This window comes from Pongo pygmaeus, chromosome 9 (genome assembly GCF_028885625.2).
Source record: "Pongo pygmaeus isolate AG05252 chromosome 9, NHGRI_mPonPyg2-v2.0_pri, whole genome shotgun sequence".
Classification (NCBI taxonomy): Eukaryota; Metazoa; Chordata; class Mammalia; order Primates; family Hominidae; genus Pongo; species Pongo pygmaeus.
Window position 1 is genome coordinate 45,690,755 of NC_072382.2, and position 12,536 is coordinate 45,703,290.

Sequence of the window (12,536 nt, forward strand, 5' to 3'; positions counted from 1 at the left end):
AGAAGCTAAATTATAATTTTATAAAGAAGCTTTCAGTCTGTTAATGTTTGATTTGTTGTTTGACTGCTTTCCAAATAATTAAAATGTTCTTCTTCCAACCCCTAATGTGAACTATAGAACCTCTGAGAATTTTACCATAACTAGCATGGATCATTATTAGTTATAAGATTGTATTTACTGGCACCACATAACAATAATTGGCAAGCAAGCAAATTAACTAGAGTCAAACTAAGTCTAAAAGCTATACTGGAAGAATACACCTTGTACTTGTGACCTCTGACTTGATAAGAAAAAATAGATAACAAATGATGTATTTTAAAGCCACACCTCTTCCCTCAACATTACAGTTTTTGAAAATGTCTTTGGAAGCAAAAATTAGGATGGTAAATGGAAAGTCCAATACAGATAGCAGTTAAATCAGTTAGTTTAATGACTCTGCTTCTCCTAACCACCACCTCTGTTCCTTATTTTAATCACTCAACAATGAACTCAAAGTTAGAATGAGAGGTCTATTGCAAATGGTAGCATCAAAAATTAATATCAATAAGCTTGATATTGAGGGGGTAAATCTCTATAATAAAATAATAATTAGGAACATACCGAGTTGACTTCATTTTTTGCCCTTGTGGAAATCTAGCATTTAAATGAGATGATTACATTTGATTGTATCTTTTCTTGCTTGCTTCTGAAAGGAGAGCATAATAACTAATGTATTTCTCCATATACGTTTAGTAATGAAGATGTCCATTTCAATTTCATCTTTGCAAAGAAACATGCTTTGCCAAGTGCTCACACCTGCAAATACGTTTTCTAACTCTTCATTTTCTTCTCTAATTACTCCTTGATTGTAGGGTAAATTCTCCAAACTGTAGTGAAAAGCAAATCATTGTCTTTTATCACCTCCCTGGGGAATTCATTACACTTGTTTACTGATGTGTATGGCTGACTGAATAAAGTGATTCCTAATTAGCATATATGAAATAATCATTGGTCTATCTGGAGTCATAATTAATGCATTAGGAAGAATTTACTCAGTGTCAAGAAGATAGGTATTAGAATAAATTAGCTCATCTTATCTGTGTTGAAGCACAGAGAATACCTTACATACAATGTTTATTAAAACAGGGTAATAACAATATGGCAGTTTGCTAAAATCATTAGTGCACATCATTGAAAATATAAATTTTTGCATCTAAATTCCCTTCTACATAATATGCCACAGAAATAAAAAGCTAACTTGACATCTTAGTAAATGTAACTGAAGGTTTGAAGACAGGAAAAATTCAATCGTTTTTCCAGTATTCTTTAATAATTACTATATTTAGTATTTTCCTGGGCTTGGGAAAAACCCACCTACTAAAGGAATTTTTTCATTGAATACAATCTTTAGTGGGCTTTAGGCATATGTTTCATTTCTAGATAGGAATAGTAAAGATTTGAAGCTAAAAACACAGAAGAGTTGAGGGTTTCAAGGGAAAAGCCAGCTGGCTGTCTTTGTCTTAGAGAATCTGACATGGTCTACAGGCTGGCCTTCAGCCTCACCAGCTCAAAGACTAGTTAGCATATTAAGCATATAACTGGTTAGCATATTAAGAAGTGCTCTTTGGAATTCTCACAAATCAAACTTAGGATGAGTGATGTAAAAAGCAGAGCCTATCTTATTGATTTACAATGAGAAGTATAACTGTCAAAAGGCTGAGTACATTTGCATCAATATGACCAGTTCATTCTCCCGCTAAGCAAATCTTCATGGGAAGCCAAATTACGATCTAAATTTGCTTGCTGAACATGGAAATATGTCAGGTCACTCAGTGGTTGTGAGTGTGTTGAGTATCACTAGGCATAGTCTCTGATGTCTCAATGAGACAATCTACACAGCATAAATCACTTGGCCACAGGGACTGGGATATTGAGGATTTGTATGAGGACTCCCCTTCACGCTGGGAGAATAGAAACTGACAGGACTGGAATTTCTAGCTCCTCCTTTCTGCACTTCCTGACTGATTGGCTGCTTCCTAATGGGCACATTTCTCTATAGAGAAGTTAATCCCTTGGGTCAAGCGCTTAGAGTTTTCTTTCCGTCTCTTTAAGATGTTTTTGCTTATCTTGGATCTTTGGCATTATACATTCATTCTATATTTTAATTATGAGTCATAATTTTTCACATGTTCTTGTAGAGGAATCTTACTATTGACCTGTGCCAAATGTCTTCATATAAAAATCTAAAAGGAAACATACTCATGAGAGTCTCAGTTGTATAATTGTTTGAACTGAAAAGTCTAAGATACCTTTACCAAGAATCCATAGTCATAGCACACACAGTCCTGTTCTATTGAGAGGATATGACATTGGCCTTTCATATACCCCCACTCTGCCATTTCTACACTGTTTCTCATGGACATTCAGTCGCTCTCTATCATCCCCTTCCTCCATCCACCTTTACTCTCATTTCAGCCCTCACACACATACATACCACATCACTCCCCAGTGGGCATGCAGCCTGTCCCACTTTCTGTGATCTCTCATCTGCATGTGTATATTTATTTTCAAAAATGTTTAATATATATAAAGAGGCAAACTAGAGAGGATCATTGGAAAAAATTTTAATGCTCTTCCATGAACTTTTATGTGGCTTTGGGAAAACTCTCTACCTCTCTCTGTTCCTCATACCAAAAGTTAGAGATTTTATATGATCTGCATATTTCATGAGTTTTTGTTCCTTAAGTACATGGGAATTTGTTCTTATAGAGCATTAGACTTGGGTTAGAATATTGTTCCATTAAATTAATCTGATAATTGCCTCAATAATCCAGTTAGGTGCATACCATTAAAAAATGTGTATGTATATGTGTGTTAGTAGTAGTACAATGTTACGCATTTGTGTATGTGTATACATACGTAGATAGATACAGATGGATGGATAGATAGACAGATAGATAGATAGCTACAAAATTGTATGTAGACCAACAATTTAAAATAAATAAGAAAACTCCAAATGGGGGAGTTCTAAGGTTAAGAAACATTGGAAATCTGGGTTCAAAACAATAAACAAGGTTCTTTAACTGCAAGAAATCTCAGAGCTTATAAGAAGCTAGTGTGTTTGTGAGAGAGTTACAGAGCTTTCAAATTTTATTTGATTACAAAAACTTTTGTTATAAAAAATCAGTTCTTAGAATTTTATGTTTTGCAGAGCACACATTTGCAAATTTAGTTGTAACAGGCTTATTTTCTAGAGTCCGTTATTAATTATCACTTTTGATCCAGATACAGAAAGTTACTCTGCATATACCACCGAGAGAGACAAATTGTTCTTGTGCTCAGATTATCAGTTGGCTGTTAATTAATAAAAAAAAGATGTGAACAAGAAATGTCATTCAAAGTAAACAAATAACTAGGTAAACAAATTACAGTACAATCATTAAATGGAATACCACTCGGCATTAAAAAGGAATGGAATACTGAAACCCAAAAGGGCTTAGCTGAATCTTCAAAATATTATTCTAAGAAAAAGAAGCCAGATATAAAAAGCTATAATTTAATTATATAAAATTCAAGGGCTGACAAAATTAGTATATGATTATATAAATCAGAAGAGTGGTTGCCTCTGGAAGTGAAATGATTGACTAGAAACAGTCATCATGACACTTTTTGGGATGATAAATATGTTCTATATCTTGATTTGGGTGATGACAATTCAGGAATTTTTATTTGTTAAAGCTCATCAAACAATTAAGCTTGTTTAAACAACCATAAACAATTATGATTTGAGCATTTATTTTATTGTACATAAATATTACTTCAGTACAGAAATATTTTTTAAAGAAATGTAAAGTTTGAGATTATAATGCTTTGTTTACAATAGTTTTGTTAACTGGAGTAGAATGATACTAGTGAGAAAAATAAAGTGATGAAGAGCTCTACAACTGCATTGCATTCTGTAAATACAAGAGGCTGTCATTACTATGTTTCTCATCAGTATCACGGTCAGGGAGGGATTTATCATAACCCTGATTCCTAGGAAAGCAGAGCCTGTTGCAATATTTAGATGCCAATGCTGATTTGGGACATGCAATCCTAGGACATTAAAAGTGAAGGAAAAGGGAAATAAGGCAGAGAAGGATGAGAAGCAATGTATTGTTATACTGGTTATTGTATCATGATTTGAGCGAGGGCAATACACTTAGTTCACACAGTCAGTACACTGGCTTAGGTTCCTAGTGTGTTTCCAGACAGGATGAATAGACAGAACTGTTACTGAAAGGAGAAGAAAAAAAAGACTACTTACTTTCTCCTATCCTCTGATGCACAGCGATCAAAGTTTCCCCGCAGAGGAAGCTATGTCCTTTGCACTTCTGATTTACATCACTTGACCCATTTGGTAACCACCTTGGGAGCAAGGTCCTATACCTTGTGGTATGGCCCTTCAACTGAATCCAAATTCTGGTAGAGCACATAGCTGATCAGCTTCAGGAAGCAGAACCAAGTGAGCATGGACAGAATTATCCCTGGTGGCAGGTGAGATGGAGCAAACATGATGATTCAAGACACAGCCTAGATGCTGAGAGAACTGAAAAGCTTTATCTGATACTGCCAATAGAGGGTCAGGTTACTATAATAACAACCACTATGTGGATTTCTGTGAAAGTTGTTGTGAGAATTAAGTAAGTTAATATATAGGAAATTCTTGTAAGCTCACAGTAAGTGCCTAATAAATCTTAAATATAAATCTAATATTTTATTATATTCTTATCACTTCACAACATATTTTTCTAAATATAGTCTCATTTAGTTCTTATAGCATTCTTTTCAAGCAGTTTTTCTCATCTTACTTTACATCTTCTGAATATGAAGCTTACAGAAATTAAATGTTGTAGCAAATTAATAGTGAGTGTTTTAATGTGCACAGGCCATAGAACTGAGGACTAAGCTTTACGTGACTTGCCCAGCATCATGCAGCTTTTAAGGAACTATGGCACGACTAGAATACAGAATATGTGCCTCTTAGTCAAGAATCTTCCATGTCACACCATGCTACCTTTTCCCAATTATGTGTAAAGCTACAAATATTTTAATGATACAAATATTTTACTAATATATTTAAGTATACTGGTTTCCTTTTTAGGCTTCTAAGAAACACGAAAAATAAAGTGGTACAACAGGTCATAAAAATTTATTTCTAAAGTCTGGAATTTGCTGAGGTTTCTATGGGCATTAACATAGTAAACATTTCTGGGAACAAAATGGAAACCATCTTATTGGCTCATACATGTTTTACTGATTCATAAGTGTTTTTTCATCTTTACATTGACCAAGTGGTTCAGGCCTGGTCCCTTTCCTCCTGCTCAAGTTCATCTGTTCATGCATTAATGACTCTGTCTATGCCCCGAAGAACAGGTAGTTTAGAGGGGGAGATAGATAAGTACACAGCTATAAAAGAATGTGATAAATGCTAAAATGAGTGTAATTGTGGGTGCTTTGGATGGTCAAAGAAGTTTGTTATAAGATATTAGTAATGAACACCCCATTTTATAGTGATAAGAATTTTATTAATTTTAAAGCATCCCTTTAAAATATAAATCTAGTTCTGGATAATTTGAACCATATATTTTTTTCATTGAACCATTATGTACTGGTGACAGAGCATTAACTAAAGAAAGTTCCTCCCAGGCAGGAAAAGCAAGTAGAAGCTCCTCATTGCTAAAGCAGAAGGATGATTTACAGCGGATGAATCCATGGAGAGAATATTACATGAGTTCCTAAAAGGAACCCACAATTTCCAACACTCTAGGTATTGATGAAAGTGGAAATTGGAGTGATAAAACTCCTTGAAAGAAACAGGAAAATCTAATAATATCTAGTCTGCTGCTCCTAACCACATGCAGCAAGGCTTAGGAGCAGTAAAGAAGCAAGGGCAGAGGAAAGGGTCTAGAAATAAGTACTCAGGGCTACTCCCTCTTTGGCCATGGTCAACATGTCATGTGCAGTAGCCCCAGGAGTCCTGTGTGCCCTGCCAGCAGGGTATAGAGCTGCTAAGAGGGCTGCCAGTGGAACTTATCAGAGGAATTGGAGCAGCATGAGTTGGCCACAGAGCAGGGTCCATGGCAGGAATTTTGGCAGTGGTTGTCAACTCCAAAAATAGGGAATTAGTCATTCCTTGGCAAACAACAACAGGAGTTCTCCAGGGACGAGATTGCACCTCTCCACATTATAGTAAACCAGAGCATTCCCTCGTAGGCCTCCCTTTGTGACTGTGAACATGCACTGGAGAGGTAACCTTTATACAGTCACCACCTTGGAAAAGAGGCAAATGAGGAAAAAAAACGAACAAACTCACCACTAATCTTACACTGAACAGGGAAAAATTAAAAGCCTTTCCTCTAAGAACTGAAACAAGAAAAGAATGCCCAGTTTCTCCACTCTTATTCTTCAAAGTACTGGAAATCCTAGTTATAGCAATTAGGCAAGATAAAGAAATAAAGGCATCCAAATAGAAAAAGAGGACATCATGTTTTTCCTCTTTGTAGATGACATAATCTTACATAAAGAAAAACCTAAAGACTCCACCAAAAACCTCTTAGAACTGATAAATAAGTTCATTAAGATTGCAGTATACAAAATCAATATACAAAACTCAATAGCATTTCTATACAGTAATAATAAACTAGCTGAAAAAGAAATCAAAGAAACAATCTCATTTATAATTGCTACCAAAAAAATCTAGAAATAAATTTACAAAGGAGGTTAAAGATCTCTGCAATGAAAACTACAAAACACTGGTGAAATAAAATTACACAGGCCACAAAATATGAAAAGACACTTGAGCCTCCTAGATTGAAAAAAATTAATATTGTTAAAATGACCATGCCACCCAATCTAGAGAATCAAAGTACCAATTACACTATTCACAGAAGTGGAAAAAGAATCCTAAACTTCACGATAAACCACAAAAGATCCTGAGTAGTTAAAGCAATACTGGACAATAAGAACAAAGCCTGAGGAATCACACTTGCTGACTTCAAAAATAATACAAAGCTATAATAACCAAAACAGCATGGTATTAGTATAAAAAGAGATGCATGAATCAATGCAATGGCATATGGAACTCATAAATAGGCCAGGCGCAGTGGCTCACACCTGTAATCCCAGCATTTTGGGAGGCCAGGGTGGGCAGATCACCTATGGTCAGGTGTTTGAAACCAGCCTAGCCAACATGGTGAAACCCTGTCTCTACTAAAAATACAAAAATTAGCCCGGTGCAGGGGTGGGCACCTGTAATCCCAGCTACTTGGGAGGCTGAGGCAGGAGAATTGCTTGAACCCAGGAGGCAGAGGTTGCAGTGAGCCAAGATTGTGCCATTGCACTTCAGCCTGGGTGACAGAGCAAGACTCCATCTCAAAAACAAACAAACAAACAACCCATAAATAAATCCATGTATTTACAGCCAACTGATTTTCAACGAAGACGCCAAGAACACACATTGGGGAAAGAACACTCTCTTCAACAAATGGTGCTGGGCAAACAGGACATTCATATGTAGAAGAATAAAATTAGACCTCCATCTCTCATTGTATATGAAATAAACTAAAAATGGTTTAAGGACTTTAATGTTTGACCTGAAACTATAAAACTACTAGGAAGAAACATAGGGAAAATGTTTCAGGACATTTGTCTAGGCAAAGATTTGATGAGTAAGATTTAAAAAGCACAAGTGAAAATTACAAAAATAGACAAATAGAAATATATCAAACTACAAAGTTTCTGCCCAGAAAATGAAACAACAGAGGGAAGACGACCTGTAGAATGGGAGAAAATATTTCCAAACTATTCATGTGACAAAGGACTAATATTCAGAATATACAAGAAACTCAAATAACTCAACATTAATAATAGATAATCTGATTAAAAAGTGGACAAAATCAAAAGAGGTCATACAGTTGACCAAGAAGTATATGAGAAACAATGTTGAACATCACAAATCATCAGAGAAATGCAAATCAAAATCACTATGATATATCATCTCATCCTCGTTATGATGGCTACTATAAGAGATAAAAAATAACAAGTCCTTGCTAGGATGCAGACAAAATGAAATTCTTATACATTGTTGGTGAGAATGTAAATTAGTACAGCCTCTATGGAAAGCAGTATGGAGATTTCTCTAAAAACATCAAATAGAACTACATGATCCAGCCATTTCGCTACCGGGTATTTATACAAAGGAAATCAGTATATTGAAGAGACGCCTGCACTCCAGTGTTTATTGAAGCACTAGTCACAGTAGCCTAGATATACAATCAACCTAAATGTCCACCACCAGCTGAATGGATATAGAAAATGTGGCATATGTACACAATAGAATGCTATTGAGCCATTAAAATATGAAGCCCTGTCATTCACAGCAACATGGATGAGCCTAGAGGACATGATGTTAAGTGAAGTAAGTCAGGCATGGAAAGACAAATACCATCCACTTTCACTCATATGTGGGAGCGAAAAAAATGAGTTCATAGAAGCAGAGAATAGAATTCTGGTTATTAGAGGCTGTGAGGTAGTGGGGAAGAAAAGATAGGGAGAGATTGGTTGATGGGCACGGAATTACAGTTAAATAGAAACAATAAGTTCTAGTGACATACTACTGTAGAGTAAATATAGTTCATAATAATTTATTATATATTTTCAATAGCTAGAAGACAGGATTTTGAATGTTTATGACAAAAAGAAATGATAAATATTTCAGTTGATGGATACTCTAATTACCCTGATTTTATCATTATTCATTGTGTACATGTATAGAAATATTACTGTGTCTCCTACAAACATGTGCAATTATTATGTGTCAATGAAAAAGAAAAGAAAAAATATATACTTTTTTTTTTTAGGAATTACACTTTCAAGCTCTGAGATAATATTTTTCCATGTACTGTATCTTTTAAAATTTACAATAAGCCTAAGAGGTAGGTAGAAATATTATCCCCAATGTATAGGTGAGAAGGCTAAGTTATCATTAAAATGTTAGTTGCCCATGTTCCTTTAGGTGCCAGGTCTCCTATTTGAATCCAGACAAATCAATTCTAATATCCATGATTTTGGCTACATCTTCATGCCTGGCTCCCATGCTTCATTATTCTGCATTGAGGCAATTTTAAGAATGAGGAAAAAAAGACATGACTAATGTAGACATTCAGTGCCCAGTTTTTTCCATGAATGGGTTGCTCACAATAAACGCCTGTGGAACTTGCCTATGCAGCAAAAACTTAATTGAGTGGCTGCTGGGCAACCTAAGCCAGCTGCTGGGAAATTGTGCCCTTGTTTACAGAATCAAGTCCCTTTTTTATTCCTGTCAACAGTTTTTGGGATTTCTATATTCTAAGTTGATTCTGCATTTAATGTATAATTGCAATACAAGATTGAAAATTCTGTTTACAATGTAATTCTAAAGTAGTTTATACTCTTGCATTATTGAAATGGCTTGCTTGAAACAGCTCACTACACCCAGAAAAGGCTTTTTAGCTAAGTAGGAGGACTTACAAGTCTATTCTTTGCAAAATGCTACAGCCAGATGAAGTATATCCTGTTGCTGGCTGATTTTTTTTAAATTAGGAATTTATTTAAAACTTTTCCAGTTTAAAGCAATTATTCCTTCCTGTTCATTGGCATAATATTTGGGGGGTACTAATAAGTTTATTAATGAAAATCATTCACTGATTGAAGACAACGGTAGAAGGTAAAAGTATGTCATAAACTAGAAAGTTTTCCAAATGCAAGTTTTTATTATTATTCTTCAAAAACAATACCAATAGTTGGTGCTGTTAAAATAATATTTACAATCTTTGCTGGGATAAATTTCCCAACTTTAAGATACACTTTGTGGACATTAATAATATGAATATTCTGTAGTCTTTGCTAGTTTCCTTTCTCCTTAAGATTAATTTCTATGAAAGAACATCGTTTTAGCCTTCGAATTTCAACTAACATTTCAAGGTAACCTAGGGTTTATAGGACACCATGCTAAGCACTCAAAAAAAAAAAAAAAGAAAAGGTATAAAACATGGTCCCTTCCTTTTAGATCAGTAATGTACACCAGGGAAGATTACCTGATGTATTTGAAAGAAGTAGAAAAAGTTCACTTCCAGCTCTAGTACTAGTGATATGACTTTCTATGTTATTTAACCTGACCCTCAGTTTATTAATCAATAAAGTGAGGTTCATAACATTTGTTTTGAAAATTTTTATGAAGCTTACATGAGATAATTTATGTAAAAGCCAGCACAATATCAAACAGAGTAGTGTTTATACATGCTAGGAATGTTTATGATGGTGAATAAACACACACACACACACACACATAAAAAAAGAAAAGTCAATACCATACATTTTCAATGGCTATGTCAAAACAAAAGCTAATTTCATGTTTGAGTATTTAAATATATTTATGCTTAAAAATATTAACCATAAGCTTTAATATGTTTAACTTGCAAAAATCCCCAATAATATTCCTGAATAAAAAATCTGGCTTGGGTGTAAATCAATACCTCCAACTTTAATTTACTCAGTTAACCAGAAATTAACCTAATTGCATACCTGAGAGTTTGAGGAATGAAAATGGAAAAGAGTGGGGTAGGTCTCTTGCTATTCGCCAAAATGGAAAATCACAGGAAGTGGTAACCAATGGCCCTAGAAAAGAGGTTTGGTTTCAGAGAGCCTCTGACTTAGACTCTGATTCTTTTTAACTGGGTGATGGCAAATAATGAAACTTATTTCTTCCTCAGCTTTTTCATCTTAAAAAGGATATATTGCGTGTAAAATGGTTATCACATAACCTGCAAGAGAGTAATTGCTCAAGAAAAATGAAGTTATTATTCTTCTAGCTATTTTTTAAAATATGAATTGAATTAAGACTTGGTTTGCATTTCTGACCATGAAGCATCAGTACAAAGAAATTGTTGGGTCTAATATGTTGAGGAGCTCAGGTCACTGATAGATTTTTATAGAAAACTAGATTCACTGCTAAAAAGGATGCTGTCATAAAATTACCCACAGAAGTAGTTAGGGAAGATTCCACACTGGAAAGAAGCTGCAGTGTTTCATGTCACCACAAAAGTCACATGAATTACCCGTGGTCACTGTAAAACGCTAATAATAAGACCCAAGAATGTCCAGCAGTGAATGGAGCACAGATTTTCCATTGAGTAACACTACCCAGCTTCAGGAAGAGCTGAAGAAAAAGCCCGTATTTGCTCTCAAATTCCCCAGGGTAGGCCAATATGTGGAAGTTTGAAGTTTCTTAATTGAGAAACTGTAAAATTGTAATTTTACAGTGTTATGTGTTCATATTGCATTGTGCCTTTTTCAGATAAATTTTGATTGACCTAGAAGGTTCTATCCAGAAATGTTTACTGCATACATATACACGTGCACACTCACATACACAGAAACACATACACACACATATATTTATATACAAATATATATATTTTAATATCTCAGATACTAAATTACAAACTCGACCATTTAATTTGTAAATTTGTGGCAAGCAGAATTCTAAGATGACCCATGATGATCCTCACCCTTGCATAATCCCCTCCCAATGACTGTGGGTGGGACCTGTGAATATGATTAATTAGCTCTCCCATTATTATTTCACTTTATATGGCAAAGGGATTTTTCCGATATAATCAAGTTTCCCAGTCAGTTGAGTTAACTGAAAGGAAGATTATCCAGGTAAGCCTGACCTAATCACATGTGCCCTTTAAATATGGTTCTAGGGTCAGAAACAGAGAAGATCAGAGATTCAAAGCAGCAGAGATATTCTCTCACTGGCTTTGAAGGAGTAACTGTCATGTTGTGGGGAGGGCCACATGGCAAGGAATGGCAGCAGCCTCTAGAAACTAAGAAAAACCCCTGACCAGAGGTAAGAATTCTGCCAAGAACCTAAATAAAATCGGAAGGGGACCCTGACCCTCAAACAAAATAGTAGCCCTAGCCAGCACCTGATTTCAGCCATGCAGGTCCTGAGCAGAGATGCTAGTGAAACCGTTGCAGACTTAATTTGCAGAAAATGTGAGATAATAATTTTGTATTGTCTTAAGCCACTAAGATTTTAATAATATGTTATGAAGCAATAGAAAATTAATACAAAGCCTAAGACAAAGAACTGCAGATGTTCTATCTTGAACTTCATGTTTAAAGACATGAATAGGCTCAAATGTGCCACAACTCAGCATTTTTATGCACATTGTACATTTTGAGTTAGAACATAATGAATCTCTTGTGCAGTTAATAAGCCAGGGCCTCAAAAATATGCATGAATGTGAAACAAGCTTAGCTGCTTCCCTGAAAAAAGCTAACATTTGAGTGGGTGAGAGAGACATGTTCAGGAATTAAACAATACAAGGAGTGAACAATGAAGGTAGGGCCCAAAAAGAGCTAAATATGTGCTAAGGATGCAGAGTTCCATTTTCCCAGCTCTTATTTGAAACATTGGCTTTACAGTATAGAAGAGAGGCTTTAAAATTCAATTCCACAGACATCAGGAC